Raw genomic sequence first — 19,511 nt, forward strand, 5'->3', positions numbered from 1 at the left:
CAGGCCTGATGTTGTCGCCCTCGTTCTCTTCCTCCTTGGTCTCTTCAGTTATGATGGTATCCACCTTGATCTCTTTTGTTGTGATGGTATCTTGTATGATGGTGTCTGGTATGATGGTGTTTCCCTCGTTCACTTCCTCCTTGGTCTCTTCAGTCATGGTATCCTCCTTGATCTCTTTTGTTGTGATGGTGTCTCATATGATGGTGTCTGGTATGATGGTGTCCTCCTTGGTCAATTTTAGTGTGATGGTGTGTGGTAGGATGGTTTATTGGGGCAGGTGGGACAGGGAGATTGGAAACTATATCACTATGGGGAGAAGTTTTTTTTTTTTTTTAAATATGGAACACTTCACGAATTTGCATGTCATCCTTGCGCAGGGGCCATGCTAATCTTCTCTGTATCGTTCCAGTGTTCCAATTTTAGTATATGTGCTGCTGAAGCAAGCACAAGAAGTTTTACTTTGTGGAAAAGATCATATTTCCTGCCAAGAAACGGGGAGTAAAGGACAATCACTACCCAGACGGCAGTCTGTGATGTTTATGCAGGCTGGGGGAGAGAGCAAGGGATCAGTGTGCCACATAAAGCTTTAGGGCACCTCTGCACCTCAGCCCTTCCCCTCCCCTCAGTGCTGGAGGCTATAAGAACTCACACCCTGCATGGCTTTTACATAGGTGTTGAAGATTCAAATTCAGTCTTTATGCTTGTGCAGAAAGCACTGTTACCTCACCCCTACCCAGCCCAGACCCCTCCACCCCTCCAGCCTCTCATTGGGTTTCAGAAGATTACTGTTTTTTCTTCTTTTTCTGAATGGTCATTCTACACCAATTAAGAATTCTCCACTGTGCCATTCCTCAACCCCTGGCAAACACCATTGCATTTTCCTTTCTTGAAAAATTACAGTACAGTACTCTCAGTTCCACCCCTAGATATACAGAAGCTTGTCATTCTGTGACTGACATGTCACGGGAAGTATGTGTTCCTCTGTGGTGGACCTACACCTACAGGTGGCTTTCCTTCCTGTTTAAGCTGAGTAATAGTCCATGATATATAAAGGCCACACGTGGTTGGTACATTCATCTTCTTACGGACAGAGAGTTATTTCCATCGTGGCTGTGGTTAAGTGCTGTTACTATAAACAAGCAAGCATCTGAGACTTTGAATCAATTATTTTTCCATAACTATGAAAGAACTGTTGATGAATGATATGCGATTTTGTGATAATGCATCCATATTTAATTAGGTAAAATACAAAGTGTTAAGGTGATTGGCTTATTAAAAAGTGCTACACAGTGTAGCTTCTTGATGAGTGCACAGAGCACCCTAATCTGTGATGTGTAACAGGTGGCCCCTGCTGACACCAAGCAGAAATGCGCATGAAGACATTTGGCTCAAATTTCCACAGGTGTTGTAACCCACATTTCAATGGAAGCAGTTTAACAAAGCAGGAGTCATTTGTTCAGTTTTCTGGAGGAGCATGAACACTAGCCTGGGATTCACCATCTGTCAGCGAGCATCTGTCAGTTGGCTCCTTAAGTGAACTCGTCCTTCAATTACTCGTTAAGCATGTGCTGTCCTCCCCACCAAGGATCATAAGAAGCAAGCAATTCGTTTCTCAGTGCCAATGAACAGCAAGGGGCTGACGGTGGCGTAGCCATTGGAGACCATCATGTGGATACTGTGGTGGACTGGGTCACTGTCCTGCATCAGTCTTGAGGCAGATATGATGCAGTCCAAACAGTACATCAGGACGAAGAAGTTCATGACCAGCAGGATGGTCCTGGTGGCCCTTTGCAGTGGGGACACTTTTGCAGAAAGGCTGGTTCTGTGAAGGCGCCGAGCCTGTTTCTTGTGTCTGCACAAGAGAGCCACCATGTACCCACTGCAGAGGGCCATGAGACCTAGAAAAGACACATCTCGAAATATCCTCAGTATGGAAAATAAGGGTCTGCTGCTATACCCCATAGGTAAAATAATGCAAGATTCTGTGACAAATATGAAACCATGTGAGGTGACATTGAACTCAGCAACATAGGAGAAGGAGAAGTGAGCACCACAGGACATGTAAAGGCCCATAGCACAGGAAGGGGGGACAGGCTCTGCTGTGGGGATTTAGGTTTGAACTTTGCCAGACAGGTGCTTCTGGGACTGAGGATGATGGCCTGAAGGATGCTCAGCAGGCAGGTGACACAAAGAGAGAAGCCCCTCAAAAGCCTGTGCAAGTGGAACAGGGAGTTACACTTGATGTCATTCTACATATTCTGAGATGCAAGAATGTCAGCAGCTGCGAATCCAATGACTGTTAGCATCCCAAGGTGGATGAGGGCCAAGAGACTGATGAGTGGGTCAATGATCCGGAGCCTGCTTTCAAGAAGGAACTCAAAAAGGTGGAAGAGGAAGAGGATAATGTTGAAGGAGATCCCAATGCCTACCTCAGAGAAAAATGTATAATGTGTCAACAGCTCCATAAAGGGTCTTGATTCTTCTCATTGTATGAGACAAGGAAATAGAGTAAACATTTGAGAAGAAAGGCAAGAGAAATTATTCATCACAAACAGTAACAGCAACATTGGTACCAAACACTATTGCCTTTAGGAATATTGGTGGGCCCAGCCCAATACACCCCTCTGTACTCAAGTTTTCCTGAGCGCCAAACCTTCTCATTGTCAGTCATGCCTGGATTGTGTACCTATAGGTGGGCTCCCTTGCTGCTTCAAGTTTCCTGTGTATTAAAATGATCATGTATTACAGAAATGATTCCTTACCACTGCCTCATTTTGAGTTTTTGGGGGGCATTGCCTGGTTTTTGTTTTGTCATCTTGTCAGGTATAGGAAAAGCTTCAAAAGTTTTGATTATTTCCCCTTTCTGTTTCCTTTGTTGCACTAAAACACCATAATCAAAACTGGCATAGAGGAGGACAGGGTTTATTTGGATTAACTCTCAGGTCATAGACCATCGTTAATGAGAGGTGAAATCAGGAGCACAAAGCAGATAGTCAAGTCATAGCCACAGTCAAGTGCAGAGAGAGGAGGCTGAAGCCAGGGCTTGGAGGTTAAGAGCTCTGGCTGGTCTTGCAGGGCCTTTGAGTTCAGTTCCAGCATCTAAGTCAACTGGCTTACAGCCACCTGTCACTCCAGCAATAGGGCATGGATGACCTCATCTGGCCCCTAGGGCACCTGCGCTCATCTGCATATAATGCAAACAAATAATTAAATATAAAATTAAATAAATCTTGAGTTAAATTATAAGGAAATGTTGATGAAAGACATTAGATAGAGTATTTACTGTAATATACGTGTTTGGCCTGGAGAGACGGCTCAGTGGCTAAGCCTACATTTAGAATATATGTTTACATGCTGAATTCTGCCCTCTGTGAGCACTGCACATGCAAACAGCACACTGATATATACACAGACATAACACACACACACACACACTTCAAATAAGTAAATACAACACAATTTAAGGCGCCTGTTTATGTTTTCATTCACATTTTTTAAACAGGAAGACAATGTTGCTGTAAATTTGTCCCCTCATTATGGAAAAGGAATTTCATCAGAAAGTTAAGGTGTGTAAGGTGCTTGCTTTCTGTAGCTTATTCTGTGTCCGTGTACTTAAGGATCCATAAGTTCCCCAGAGAGGAGGGATGTGTTTAGCACCCATGAACAAGTTATGCTATTTAAAGTTTCAGAACTGAGGTAGACAATTGTAAAAATCTCAACAAGTGGACTTCTCTTCCATTTTAATTGGCATAGATTTTTACTTAGATGAGGGTTACAGTATCTTAATTCAGCACATCTCTGTGTCCTGCTCTGACCAAGGCAGGATAATTTCCACCTTTTCAAATACTGTCATTTCTCTGTGTTTGACACCTTCAGGTCTTTGTGTTCCTTTGGAACATGCAAGCACTTGGTGTGGACAACAGCTATGCTGCAGTGCTCTAAGGCATGAGCACCATGACCTCACACAGCCTCTGCTCTGAACCTAACTTTCAGTCCTGTTCCACTGTCTCTTTCTGGAATTGACTGACCATTCTTCTTGCTATTTTGTGTAATCAGCTTTCATCTTGACTGAGAACAGACAGTTGGCTCCCATCAAAAGCTCAGCAAAGATGTCAATCATAGACATTTATCTGTTTCAGTCTTTAATGGGTTACAGTTGATCACTAGGACCCAGCACAACCTTTGTGACATGCATGTATTTTAGTACATGTGTTTAATAAAAGGGAAAAAGGAATATTGAAATATATTATTTGTATATATTATACACTGGTAATATCATAAGAGTAACTTCAGATCTAGCTCCCTGCTCCTTTACCTCATTTTAAACACAAGATTACAGACATAGCAATATAATCCTCATACCATCCCAAACTTTAATTACTTGTGAATCAAAGGTGGTGGATGCTGTCATTTTCAGTGTGGTTTGGCTAACTGCCCTTACAGATATTAAGGGACAGGGTTGTCTGGGTGCTGTGGGCCTACAATAATGATTATGATTTGTGAGTTTATTTATAATTACTTTAAAGCCACTGCAAAGGTTTTTCTACAGGTTAAATTCACAGATACAGCAAAGGGAAAAGTAGCCCTTTTCTCCAGAGTACAGTCCAGTTATACTCTGTTGGCATCCCAGGCACCAGGTCACCTTCCTCAATGCAGCCCCAGGAAATGCTGTAAAAAATATTCCATTAGTCATCTATTACAGACAACTAAACCAGCAATCACGTTCCTCAGGCAAACATGGCTCACATATGTAAACATCATGGCTCATTAAAGGAAAGACATACAATGACTTCTGAGCCAATATACCACTGTTTTCTTTAAAAGAAAAAAGACTTTAAAATGTTTCATTTTTACTTTATGTGTAAGTGTAGTTTGCCTCCTGAATTGCTGAAGTGTCCCTTGCCTAGCCACTGTGTCCTGCACCAACAGTGCATTTTGCACATGGAGAAATCACACTCTTTCTGCCTCTGCTGCTCTGAAGAAAGGGAAGGAGATCACGGTAACAGAAAATGAATTTCTGAAATGTGACATCTGACTAACCCGCATCTGGGAATTTTGTGCATTGGGATGGAGGTGTGGGCCTCTTCATGCAGATTAGAAAGCATGCCCAATATAGAGAAAGAAGCAGCAAGGAGAAATCTGCACTTTCATTAGTGAGAGCCAGCAGCGAAGGCTGGACCTCAGAGCAAAGTGTTGCTAAAAGTCACATCACACAGGGATCTAAGAGCAGTCTCTTCAGTTCCACAGAGTGGCATCCCATGAGAAGCTAAGTCCTTCACCATCCTGTGAGACATAGAACCTCACACAGCCCCAAACTAGGGACACATTTCATAGATAGTGGACTTGATGCAGTGGTCACGACAAAAGCAGAGAGCAGAAAGCCCTAACAGACCCTGCTCCAAGTTTGGTCACTTATGACCTTTCTGGTGGACACAATCCAGGGTGAAGTTTGAGGGCAGGATGTCTGTCTTCTCCTCTGCAGCATGGGTTCAAACATATCTGTTTCTGAATGAGAAGATGGTGCATAGTGTGGTTGCCCCACACTTACACCTCATGTCCAGACTCATGCCCACAAAAGACTTTGGTTTGCCGTGATCATGTTGCCTGACAGCAGCATGTCACAACATCACCACCTAAGCTGAAGCAAAACTCGGCAAAAGGCCTGAGGGGTGTGGCTGTACTGTTTGTGGTTGGGATTGGACTGCAGTTAAATGGAGAACCTGTCCTTCCTATTGTGCTGTTCTGCTTGGAAAATTAGGGACACTGGGAGACATGGCTAGCACCACAGTGAAGGCAAGACAGCCACCAGCCAGGTGTAGACGCTGCATGCAGAGATACCATGGAGGGGCTGCAGTCCGGGATGCTATGAGCCAACATCTGGGAGGGTTCAATTAAGGACCGGCAGCTAGCTCCGAAGACAGCTAAGAAATGTCCACTGTATTTGTACATGGATAGGATTGTGAGGTTCAGCTTAGGGTCACACCGGCAGTTAAAATATTCGTAATAACCACTGTTAAAAATCTCTCTGTAGTAGTCAGTGGAAAGAAAATACTCTTTAAACATAAAGAAATAAGAAGACTTAGAGGAGTGCTCTACAGACTCCAGCTGTTGACACTGGTTCCTGCCACAGCCCAACCTGCTTCCCCCACCACCCAGTGACTCCTCCTGAGCAACTGTGACCTCCCTCCCAGTGTTCTCATTGTCTCAAGGACAAGGGAAGTAGGTCAGTTCCTGTCCATCTCTTCACATAGGTTCTTCAAAAGATGAGGTTTGGGGAAAACCAAGTAGAGGCAACAGGACAGGGTGGGGCTCAATTCTTCAAAGATTTCCTGGAACTAAGAGATAGTTGGGCATTTCTATTCTGAAAAAGGAATGTTTATACAGAGACTGGAACACAGAAAAGATTAATGGACACAGGATCATCTCCATTAGGACCATCTTCACTGTATAGTTGACAATCATTGTCCTGGCTAAATCATCATCACAGCACCTCAGGTGACTATTCCAACAAGCAGAGCAAGGTGAAGGGATGACATAAAATTAAACAGGGAATGCAAAGATTCTTTTTTTTTTTTCAATGCAGTTTATTCAGGAACATTGAACAATCCTCAGACCCCGGGGAAAGCCAGCCCACAGCTTAAATAGCCTCTGAGTAGCCAACCCAGGCGTGCCACGGGGGCAATGCAGATAGGTCCACATACATGGAAGCAAGCCAGATCCTCAGCCTTAGCCAAATGTGGAATTGTTCATGACAGAGAGCACTCACCATCGGGAAGGTGGAAGGCAGAAACCAGCTCCATCTTTAAGGCATAGCATTCCGCAGCTCTCTACAGTTCCCCCTTCTTGTTTTAGATGCATCAGGCAAGAGTAGAGGTCTGATCTCTGATATTAGAAATAAATTGGGACTTTGTACAGATGTTCATTTAGGTGTCATCCACCCAAAGAGCCAATGTAGCTCATGCCTTAGTTGTACATAAAGGAATTAATGCTCAACTAAAAGGAAGCTTGATGGTGTTCAATCAGAGGATTGACTTCGTGCAGAAGCAAATTGATACCCTATGGCAAATCGCTCAACCTGGCTGTCAATGAAAGTATGCTGGACTTTGTGTCACTAGCATACAACATGAGAATTTTTCCTGTGCTGCAAAGATTCTTAAGAAATTCTAGTAGGTAAAAGTCAGTGAGGAGGTTACTGTTAGACAAGGTTTGAACATACAGCCCATTTCTTTTCCTAAGGCTTTCAGTGCCTCTAAGTAGTCACACTACAGAAGCCAGGGTAACAAAAATGATTCTTTTATAGCACATATGCAACAGAAGTAAAATTAAGTGCATTTGTCTGCATTCGAAATTAAAACCTCACCTCCTCACAAGATGCGCACAAATGAGCAATTCTGAAAACCTCTAGATGTTATACCAAACAACTTAATGTCCATAAAGTAAAATTGCTAATTTACTCCAGAGACGTAAGGAACTAAGCAGATATTAAACAAAACAAAACAAAACAAAACAAAAAACCCAAAGACTGCCTGGGGTTGTAGCACAGTGGTAGAGTCCTTGTGTGCCAAGTGATAGGCTCTGGGTTATGCCCCATTACCACATCATGAGTAAGTAAGTAAATTAATAAAGAAATTAATAAAGAAATTAATAAAGAAATTAATTAATCATTAAATTAATAAGGAAATTAATAAAGAATAAAGAAATCAACAAAGAAATTAATAATCAATTAATTAATAAATAAATAATTAATAAATAATTAATAGATAAATAATTAATAAAGAAATTAATTAATCATTAAATTAATAAAGAAATTAATAAAGAATGAGAAATTAATAAAGAAATTAATAAAGAAATGAGCCATATAGGCTTAAAAACTTCCCAAAGACTATAACATCTATTGTCTAAGATTCCACACAAGGTACCCAGTGGGAGTGGAACCCTCAGAGGAAAGGAACAGCACCCATTATCAGATACCCAACTCATGCCAAGGGGGGAAGTCCAAATGCTGCCACAGTGGCTCCATGAACATGTTAATGTGCAAACAACAGAGCTCAGCTGGGTGGGAAAAGCCCACACCTCTTCCCCGAGGGTGCTGGCTTCTGTCCTACTCTCTGGAACAGGCCACTTGCCATCCAGTTGCCATCTGGATTCCTGAAAGACTTCTGGGGCTGGTGTGACAGAGGAGGTGGCCTTTGTCTCCCTGGAGGAAGGGAGGGATTGGGATGGGAGGAGAAAGAGAACCACGGGGGGAATACAAAGTGAGTAAAGTGTAAATAATAAAGAAAAATAAAATAAAATAAGCAAAGTAATTAAAGAGCAGTCCAATTAGATTGTGTCAAAGGCAGTCCCTCTTCCCATACTATGGAACCCACTTGGACACTAAACTGCCATGGGCTACATCTGTGTAGGGGTTGTAGGTTATCTCCATGCATGGTACTTGGTTGGAGTATGAGTCTCAGGAAAGACCCCTGTGCTCAAAATTTTTGGTTCTGTTGCTCTCCTTGTGGACCTCCAAATGCCCCTCAACTGAAGAATGGATACAGAAATTGTGGTACATCTATACAATGGAGTATTACTCAGCAATGAAAAACAAGGAAATCATGAAATTTGCAGGTAAATGGTGGGATCTGGAAAGGATCATCCTGAGTGATCTATCCCAGAAGCAGAAAGACACATACGGTATATACTCACTCATATAGACATATAATATAGGATAAACCTACTAAAACCTGTACACCTAAAGAAAGTAATCTAGAGGAGGATTCTGAATAAAATGCTCAGTCCCCACCCAGAAAGGTAAAGAGGATGGACATCAGAAGAAGAAGAAAACAGGAAACAAAATAGGAGCCTCCCACAGAGGGCCTCTGAAAGCCTCTGCCCTGAAGACTATCAAAGCAGATGTTGAGACTTATGGCCAAACTTTGTGCAAAATGCATGGAATCTTATGAAAGAAGTGGGAAATAGTAAGAGCTGGAGTTTCCCCAATTTAAGATAACACTGACTATAAAGATGTCAAATAGAGACATTATTAGATGGAAATATGTTCATCTATCACTGTCTAACAAAAAGTTGTTAGACTTTCACAAAGGCCTTTTATGTACCTATTGACATGATCCCATGGCTTCTCTTTTCGAGATCTCTTTCTTTTTGAGGGCCTCTATCTCTGTCTATTAACTAAAACATCCTGGGAAGCAGGTCTCAGGCATTGTCATCTCATAGAAACTAGGATATAGCCACTAGTCCAGAGAACTTGTTAATGGCCAGATGTCCAGAGTAGGTCAGGATGGATGTTAAGCCTGGACCTGTTACCCACTGATGAAACTGAGAAGATTGTTGGCCTCAGAGAGCCTTTGTTACTGGTTTGTCAAACTGGGAGGGAAGTGTTTACTTCTCAGGGTGTTGGGGAATTGAGCAAGTAGTAGACAGTAGGTGTTTAATACTTCCTAAGTGCTTACTAAGAAATCCAGAGTAGACTTCTTGTATTCTCACCAGAAGACAGCCTGCAGAAAAGCTCTTTTGCCTGGCCCATGGTGGACACCTCAGACAGATGTCTGTCGGTGAGTGTGGATGTTGTCACTGTAGACAAAGGTGGAAGGAGTCAATACCAGTTACTGCTGCTCTCTGGCTTCTGACTCAGCATAAAACTTACATTTTCCATCATTCTCTACAAGAAAAAGATAGCTCTTATTCTTGAGAGCTCCCTGAAAGCCAACATTTGGTTTACACAACTCCCCTTCCCCTTCCTTGGCAGAGCTGAATCAGTAAGATTTTGAAATGAAAACAAAGGATTCTGGTCCATGGTGACCGCGTGAGTACCATAGCAGACCACACTGCCCACATGAAGGATTATTCCTCCAGGGCCAAGTAAATCTCTCAGTTTCAGTTCCTCCCCCTAAGTTCCTCCCAGCCCCCAACTGAACATCACAAGGCACTGACTTTCCTCACTGCTGTCTTTTCTTGTGCTTAGGCTTGGAAAAGGATCTAAACCCTGAAAACCAGCAACCTGTCTCACTAATTTCCTCCTTAGAGCTCTGAGGCTTGTTGGATAGAGGCACCAGAGCCCACTGAGTACTCTTCTGAGCCCTGTTCAGGCTCTTGCCTCCTCAGAAAGCACCCAGGGAGAAAGTCCTTCCTATAGATATCAATCCTGCAGTTCAAGATCCCTGGACATCCTTGCCTCTCCTGTGCCTTGTCTCTAGATCCACAAATGCTGTTCAGAATGACAACAGTAAGAGAAGGAACATGACAGAGCTTGGCATTGTTGACACAGCCCAGCAGCCCTGTATTGGTCATGAGAATGATGGTGAATACTGTCAGCTTCATGGGACCCAGAATCCACAGGACCCTCACTCAGCATGTTCTGGGCATGTCTGTGACAAAGTCTCTTGACTAGTGTACTTTTGGTGGGAAGACTCACTGACTGTGGATAACCCTGGGCTTGGTTCCTAGGCTGGGTGAAAAAGAAGCAGCTGAGCACCACAGTTCATCTTTGTTCCTTGAATCTGGAAATTTTACCAGCAGCTTCATGTTCCTGCTATAATGTCATTCCCCTCATGATGGGCTGCACCCTCAAACTACCAAAATAAACACTTTCATTCTAAAACAACTAACTAACTAACTAACTAACCCAACTAATACCTCTCCAAAGAGGTACCCCGTTCAGTGTGAGCTTTTTCCTCTGCTCCTGGGATCTCCCTGTAGGTTGTATGTGGTCTCTCCTCATCTGGCCTTCTCTCTAGAACCAGAATCACCTTCCTGTCATAAGGCCATTGACTAAGGCCAAGGACACAAGTGAGGCTGTGACAGCTTCCCCCACCTACTACAGGCTGCAAAGGAATTTTCCCTGATTGGGGTGCCTGCCTCCCACAATGCCTTGCGGCTCACCTGGGTTGGTCACATTCAGGATCCCTGCTGCTGCCATTGGTCGGAAAACCTGAGTGGAGCAATAAAGCCATGACATCTTTGGGTTGCCCCAGAGAACCCAAACCCTAGCCTGAGCTGTTGCATTACCTCTCCCAGGGGAAGGTGGCAGAGTTTTCTTACCTGCTTTCTGTAGTTTGTACTCAGTCCCCTCCTGAGTTCTGGCCCTGGACTCTTGGTTTGCTCACTCCTTCATTTCCCATCCTTGTGCATCTAACTCTTGGTTCCTCCTTACTCCTGAGATGTCGCCACCTTACAAAGCAGAAGAGGAAGAGAAATTAAGTAGATAGATTTGAGATGAGGAGAGACTAGTGGGGTAATCAGGATGCTGCAGGTAACAGAGGCCCAAGTGAGTGCCCAGCTGAACCTTGTGGTATGAAGTTCTCTCCAGGATAGACTTAGTTAAAGATATTCCTCCTGCCTCCAAGTCCCAGCATTTCAGATTTTCTCACCTGTGTGAAATGCTTCTCTGCTCCTTCCTGGAATGCTCTAGGGTCTAGAATGTAGGAGTCCCCTCCTATAGCATGTTGATGCCAGTGCTGTGCAAACCTGATAGCGGATCCACTGGGGAAAAGAGCCCCTACAGTCCCTGTCCTGCAATTTGTCTTGTCTTCCTCTTTGCCAACAAGGCTCTCTCTGACACCAACTGTACATTCCCTGGACCAAGCTAGGAAAGGTCCCCATCTTAACTCCTGCAGTAGCAGGCACAAATTAAATTTATGAAGGTCCCTGGTCAAAGGAGCCAGACATTCTGGAAGAGCATTTAGACAACCGAAACACTCTCTGAATTAACCTGGTATACTAGTGCCTGACAAGTGTGAGTGATGGAGTAGCCCTCCCCCCCCCCAACATGAGCCCCAGCACAGTAAAGTACTTGAAGTCAGCTCACAGCCTAAGTGGTGTTTAGCAACATAGCACAGCTTAGGAAAACCATGGCTTCTCCCTGCAGAATAAGGCAGTGGTTGTAGTTCCAGAGATGGAAACTGGTTTTAATCCCTCAAGTGAGGCATGCAAATCTCCTTTAAGCCCACTTTGCTGTGGCATTGGTGCTGGGTGGGTCTGTGTGACCTCATCAAATCTTTTTCCTAATTTATTTTTTATTGATCACAGTTTGTTCACATTGTATCCCAGCTGAAACCCCTTCCCTCATTCCATTCCAATCCCACCCTCCCTTCTTCATCTCCATCCATGCCCCTCCCCAAGCCCACTGATAGGGGAGTTCCTCCTCCCCTTCCCTCTGAACCTAGCATTTCAGGTCTCATCAGGACTGTCTGCATGGTCTTCTTCTGCGGCCTGGTAAGGGTGATCCCCTCTCAGAGGGGAGGGATGGTCAATGAAACAGCCACTGAATTCATGCCAGAGACAGTCCCTGTTCCCATTACCAGGAAACCCACGTGGAGACCGAGCTGCCCTGGACTTCATCTGTGCAGGGGGTCTAGGTTATCTCCATGCATGGTCCTTGTTTCGAGTATCAGTCTCAGAAAAGAATCCTGGGCCCAGATTGTTTGGTTCTGTTGCTCTCCTTGTGGAGCTCTTTACACTCCCAGGCTTTCTATCTTCCCCTTCTTTCATAGGTTCCCTGCACTCTGCCCAAAGTTTGGCTATGAGTCTCAGCATCTGCTTTGATATACTGCAGGGTAGAGTCTTTCAGAGGCCTCCTGTGGTATGCTCCTATCTTGTTCCCGGTTTTCTCCCTCTTCTGATTTCTGTTTTGTTTGACATTCTGAGTGAGGATTGAGCATCTCACCCATGGTCCTCTTTCTTGTTTAGCTTCTTTAGGAGTACAGCTTTTAGTATGTTTATCTTATATTATATTTCTAATACCTCATCACATCTTACTCATATCTCCAGAACAGAAATGGACAGAGGACAGGGACAATAAGAATGACAGAATCCTATTACACCTGTATCTTGACAACTGTGGCAGTCACAGGTGTCCCTCTTTGTTTTCTAGTGTGATAAAACCATGAACAGAAACATCTTGGGGAGAAAACAGTTTATTTCAGCATATACTTCCCACATTACAGGCCATCACCAAGGAAGCTTTTTATAGTTATTTTATATAACTTTGTTTTTAGTTTCTCTCTTAACTCAACTATCACAAAACAATTGAGACGCATATTTGTTTAATAACAAGCTTCACAACAAAATACTGAGCAGTTATTACTCTATTCTTAACTCTCTAAGCTAATCTGGTTTCCTCCCAGCACGTATCCCAGAGATACTTGCACTTTGTAGCTTTCCTGCCTAGCTGCTTCTCCTGGTGTCTCTTAGACTTCTCCCTTGGCTAAATCCCCTACTTCCTCCTCTAACTCCTCCTCCCCTGGCTGGCAGGCAGTTGAGCCCTATTCTCTCCCCTGCTCATCATTTTGCTGTCAGCAGCCTCATGGGCATACCTGGGACTATTGTGGAGCACAGTTTATATAACCTCGAGACAGGTGATTCTCAGAACAAGGATTTCATCCAGATGTGAGGGGTACAGAAGGCAGCATTTGAATAACACAGTAACCTTGTACCTACAGAAAATCAGGGCAGAAACCCAGGGCAGGAACCTTGAGGCAGGAACTGAGGCAGAGGCTACAGAAGAACACTGCCTGCTTACTGCCCTTGCTCCTGCTTGCTTGCTCTCTCATACCACCTGCCCAAGGATGGCACCCTCCACACTGAGTGGAACCTACCACATCCATCATGAGTTAAGAAAATATCCTGCAGATTTGCCCATAAGACAGTCTGATGGAGGATTGAGGTTCTTTCTTCCCACATGACCCTAGCTTGTGTCACCTTGATAAAAATTCAGTAGCAGTGCAGCCCACTTCCATATACCATGTGAAAGGACCTTGCAACATGCTTTGAAGGGACCAAATAAAATCTCCTAGTTATCTTCAGTAGTCAACTTGATACATTGACCTAGTGAGTCTCAATAAGAGAAGTTGTCGTTTTAAAAACAAAACAAAATTCCAATCATTTGAGTTTACCAATAAAGAGTCAGAGCAAGATGCTGGGGTGAAAACCTGCTAGCTCAGAGAAGCAGCTCACTTTATTTCAACAATATCCCAGTAGGATAAAGCCCTTTGTTCTCAGTTCAAGTCCCAGAGGAAAAAGCTCTTCCTATTCAGCTCATGTCTCAGAAGGAAAAAGTGTTCTCCTTCTCCATGTTGTCTTATGTACCTTCCTTCTCAATGTCCCTCCTGTCAGTTGAATCCCTGTCAGCTGGTTGGTTGCTTTGACTCTTGACCTAGGGTTAACTTTAATCCAGTTTACAGAAAGGTCTTGGATTAAAGCTGTGTTCTAGTTTTGAGCCATACCACAAGAACTTGTTTATAATACACAGAAAGCTCAAGGCTCAAATACTGAGCCACACCACAATTAGATACAGGTATTTACAGTTCACAGCCTTAGGACTCACAATGGAATAAAATACCCTGCATCAAAAGGTAGCTAAGAAAGCAAGGGGTAGAAAGCAGATGGGCAGTCTTCCTCTGTGGTTTCTGTTTCAGTTCCTGCTTGAGCTCCTGCCCTAGCTTCCCTCACTAATGTCCTATAGCCTGTAAATTGAAGCAAACTCTTATCTCTATGAGTTGGTTTTGCTCACAGTGTTTCATCACTACAGGAAAGCAAACCAGTACATGGAGCAACTTGAAAAATGATGGTGGGTCTTAGCTTGCTTGCAACAGACAATAATGCAGTCAGAAAAGACTTGAAACATTGGCCATTTAAAGAAGTATTTCCATAAAACCTCCTTCGTAGTGAGAACCACACTGTAAATATAAAAATGCAGCTCCTTTCAGTGCACAGTGTCAAAACTGAAAGCCAGATGGAACTCTGCATGCAGTGGTGGGAGAACATCATTGTTTAGTTTTGCTTCCTTTTCTCTGCGTCCAGTGTTAGGATATTGTGGAGCGAGGGTCTCACGGAGGTTTTCCTAGGGCTCCACGAACTTGATGATTTTATTTGAAAGACTTCCCACAGAGCATAGTGGAGCTGACAGTAATAATTTATCACAGAACAGCATGAGGCATTCACAGTGGCAAAAGTGAGAAATGTGTGCAGTCCATCATGGAGGATATCGCTGTTCAGGGATGCACAGCAAAGAGCCCATTGTTTGACTGTATGTGGAGGTAGGCTTCATACTTTCCCAAAGCCTGTGGAACAGAAGGCTCCTTTTGGTTCATGATGCTGGCATGCCCATCTACACTTATACTTAAGGAAGGGGATCATAGTATGTTCCTGTTCCTTGGATAACTTTTGTCTAGGTAGTTTGTAAACTATGGAGATGACAGGTTACTAGCAGTTCAGAAACGCAAGTCCTTTGATAGAATCAGATGCACATCTCATATCCCACTATTTTGACTCAAAATCATGTCATAGCAACTTTAAAAGAATCCTCGAAAGAATATAATAATACTCAGATAAGAACAGACATCTTTAGCACCTGTAAATACCTCTCTTTATTGGCCTGAAACCCTGCTACCTCTGTTGTCCTCCATTTTGTCTAGTCTGCATTTATCCTTTCATGAGGTTCTTTCATATTCTAAGCAGAAAGAATTGTGGTACTTACTCTCCCCTTCCTTAGAGTTAGTGTGCTAACAAGGACACATGATGGGAGATTCAAAGCTGGTTTGGAAGGAAAGGATGGGACCAGGCATGATGGCAAGTGCTGAAATATCTATTACTCCACAAACCCACTGAAACCTTCTCCTTAGGGAAAGTGAAGTAATGTTCTTTATCCTGTTTTCCCAAGCTTGAACAAAGCTCTCCCTGCTATGATCTCTGACTCCTGGTTTGTTTGGTGGTGATTTTAGTGGAATCATTTTAAGTTTCTCTCCCCTTATTTTGATGTTGGCTATAGGCTGGATGTATATTGCTTTTGTGTTTAGCTATGTGCCCTGTATCCCTGACCTCTCCAAGACTTTAAACATTAAGGGGTGTTGGATTTTGTCAAAGCCTTTTTCAGCATCTAATGAGATGACCATATGATTTTTTTCTTTCTGTTTGTTTATATGCTGAATTAAATCGATGGCTTTTCTTCCTGAGTTCTTAGATGGAACCTTGAGTTTATGACTTTTAATATTTTTCCCCTTAATACCTGATGTTAGTCACATGGTCTAAATAACTATAAAATAGTCTCACCTTACAGCCTTTATTTTTAAATAACTCTTTTAATATTTTAATACATTTCACTGTAAAATATGAAAATTTCAATATCCTTATGTGTGCCAGAGGGCAGATTTGTAGAGTTGGCTCTCTCTCTCCCTTTACATAGGTTGTGAGAATTGACTCAAGATCAAGTTTTCTACCCACGTACCCATTTGAAAGCCCTTATGGGTATATCTTGTCTAGATTCAAAGCTGGGGTCCTCCTGTCTCTGTCTCTTAAACATACCGACCAGTGCCCACCACCACAAGCACTGTTGTTGGTTACATCACCTCCTCCGTATGTGTGATGCTACAGTGAAAGTTAATGCATGTGTTCCCTCAGAGACATTCTGCCAGCAGACCATTTGACAAACTTCCTGGTGTAAAGTTTAGACTCAGGACCTTGGAGTCTGGAGAAATAACTTGATGGAGAGATGACATCAGATACTGCAGAAATTGATACTTCTCTCAAAGAAAAAGTAAAATCAGAAAAATTCCAATCACAAAATATCCAAGAAATCAAGGACGCTATGAAAAGACAAAATCTAAGAATAATAGGAACTGATGAAAAAGAAGACTCCAGGCTCCAAGGTCCAGAAAATATTTTCAAGAAAATCACAGAAGAAAATTTTCCCAACTTAAAGAAAGAGATGCCAATAAATATACAAGAGGCCTACAGAACACCAAATAGACTAGACCAGAAAAGAAACACATCATGTCACATCATAGTCAAAACACTAAATCTACAGAACAAAGGAAGTATATTAAAATCAGCAAGGGAAAAATGCCAAGTGACATATGAAGGTAGACCTATCAGAATCACACCTGACTTCTCATCAGAAACTATGAAAGCCAGAAGGGCCTGGGCAAGTATCATGGAGACTCTAAGAGATCACAAATGTCAACCCAGACTACTATACCCTCAAAGCTTTCAATCAACATAGATGGAGAAAACAAAATATTCCATCACAAAACTAAATTTATGCAATATCTACACAGCAAACCAGCCCTACAGAAGATACTAGAAGGAAAACTCCAATCCAACGAAAAAACAACTTCACCCAAGAAAACAGGGCATACCGATAATATCCCAACAAAAATGAAAAGAAAACAAGCAATGAAACAGGGTAAGATCACCAACTCCAATACAAAAGGAACTAACATGCATTGGTCACTATTATTTATCAATATCAATGGACTCAACTGACAATAAAAAGACACAGGCTAACAGAATGGTTGCGGAAACAGGATCCAACATTCTCTTGCATCCAAGAAACACACCTCTGCAACAAAGATAAACACTACCTCAGAGTAAAGGGTTGGAAAAACGATTTTCAAGCAAATGGTTCCAGAAAACAAGCTGGAGTAGCCAACCTAATATCTAATAAAATAGACTTTCATCCAAAGTTAATCAAAACAGATAAGGAGGGCCACTATATTTTCATCAAAGGAAAAATCCACGAAGAGGACATCCCAATCTTGAATATCTATGCCCCAAATACAAGATCACCTACATTCGTAAATGAAACATTATTAAAGCTTAAATCATACATTGATTCTAATACCTTAATAGTGGGGAGACTTCAACACCCCACTCTCATCAAGGGACAGATCAAGTAGACAGACAACAAATAGGGAAATAAGAGCACTCACAGAATCCCTAAATCAAATGGACCTAATAGACCTCTACAGATCGTTGCACCCAAACTCAAAAGAGAACACCTTCTTTTCAGCACCGCATGGAACCTTCTCCAAAATAGACCATATAGTGGGTCACAAAGCAAGCCTCAACAGATACAAAAAGATTGAAATAGTCCCTTGTATACTATCTGACCACCATGGACTAAAGCTGGACATCAACAACAACAGAAACAACAAAAAGTCAACACACACATGGAAACTGAACAACTTACTACTCAATGAGAGCTGGGTTAAGGAAGAAATAAAGAAAGAAATTAAAGTCTTCCTAGAATTCAATGAAAATGAAGGCAGAACATACCCAAATTTATGGGACACATTGAAAGCAGTGCTCAAAGGAAAATTTATAGCACTAAGTGCTTGCAAGAAGAAATTCGTAACATCACATACAAACAACTTAATGGCCCAACTGAAAACACAGGAAAAAAAGAAAAAGATACACCCAGGAGGAGCAGACGGCTAGAAATAATCAAATTCAGGGCTGAAATCAATCAATTAGAAACAAATAAACTGTTCAAAGAATCAATGAAACAAGAAGCTAGTTCTTTGAGAAAATCAACAAGATAGACAAACCCTTAGCCAATCTACCTAAAAAGCAGAGAGAAACTATCTAAATCAGCAAAATTAGAAATGAAAATGGGGACATGACTACAGACACTGAGGAAATCCAAACAATTATTAGGTCATACTACAAAAGCCTATATGCCACAAAATTTGAAAATCTAAATGAATGGATAATTGTCTTGACAGATTCCATCTACGAAAATTAAGCCAAGATCAGGTAGAAAGACTGAATAGCCCTATATCTCCCAAGGAAATTGAAGCAGTCATTAACAGTCTCACCTCCAAAAAAAGCCTTTGACCAGATGGCTTCAGCGCAAAATTCTACAAGACCTTCAAAGAAGTGCTAACACCAATTCTCCTCAAACTATTCCACAAAATAGAAACAGAAGGAACACTACAAACTCATCCTATGAAGCCACAGTCACCTTGATACCTAAACCACACAAAGATCCAACAGAAAAAGAGAACTTCAGACCTATCTCTCTTATGAACATTGATGCAAAAATACTCAATAAAATACTTGCAAACCAAATCCAAGAACACATCAAAGATATCATCCACCATGACTAAGTAGGCTTCATCACAGGCATGCTAGGGTGGTTCAACATACAGAAATCCATCAATGTAATCCACCACATAAATAAACTGAAGGAGAAAAACCACATGATCATCTCCCTAGATTCCGAAAAAGCATTTGACAAACTCCAACACCCATTCATGTTTAAAGTCTTGGAGAGTCAGGGATACAAGGCACATACCTAAAGATAGTAAAGGCAATATACAGCAAGCCTATAGCCAACATCAAACTCAATGGAGAGAAACTTAAGTCAATCCCACTGAAATCAGGGACAAGACAAGGCTGCCCATTGTCTCCATATCTCTTCAACATAGTACTTGAAGTACTAGCCAGAGCAATAAGACAACTAAAGGAGATCAAGGGGATACAAATCGGAAAGGAAGAGGTCAAAGTGTCACTATTTGCAGATGATATGATAGTATACATGAGCGACCTCAAAAATTCAGCCAGAGAATCCTTCAGCTGATAAACACCTTCAGCAAAGTGGCAGGATACAAAATCAACTCAAAAAAATCAGAAGCCCTCCTGTATACCAAAGACTTAAAAGGCTGAGAAAGAAACTAGGGAAACAATACCCTTCACAATAGCCACTGATAACATAAAGTACCTAGGTGTGACTC

General features: G+C 42.3%; 1 pseudogene; it reads right to left on the reverse strand.

Annotated features, from left to right (window-relative positions):
* Positions 1-332: 332 nt before the first annotated feature.
* LOC132654388 (U6 spliceosomal RNA) lies at positions 333-447 on the reverse strand (annotated as a pseudogene).
* Positions 448-19,511: the final 19,064 nt, after the last annotated feature.

Source organism: Meriones unguiculatus, chromosome 5, assembly GCF_030254825.1.
Source record: "Meriones unguiculatus strain TT.TT164.6M chromosome 5, Bangor_MerUng_6.1, whole genome shotgun sequence".
In the NCBI taxonomy this organism is placed as follows: Eukaryota; Metazoa; Chordata; class Mammalia; order Rodentia; family Muridae; genus Meriones; species Meriones unguiculatus.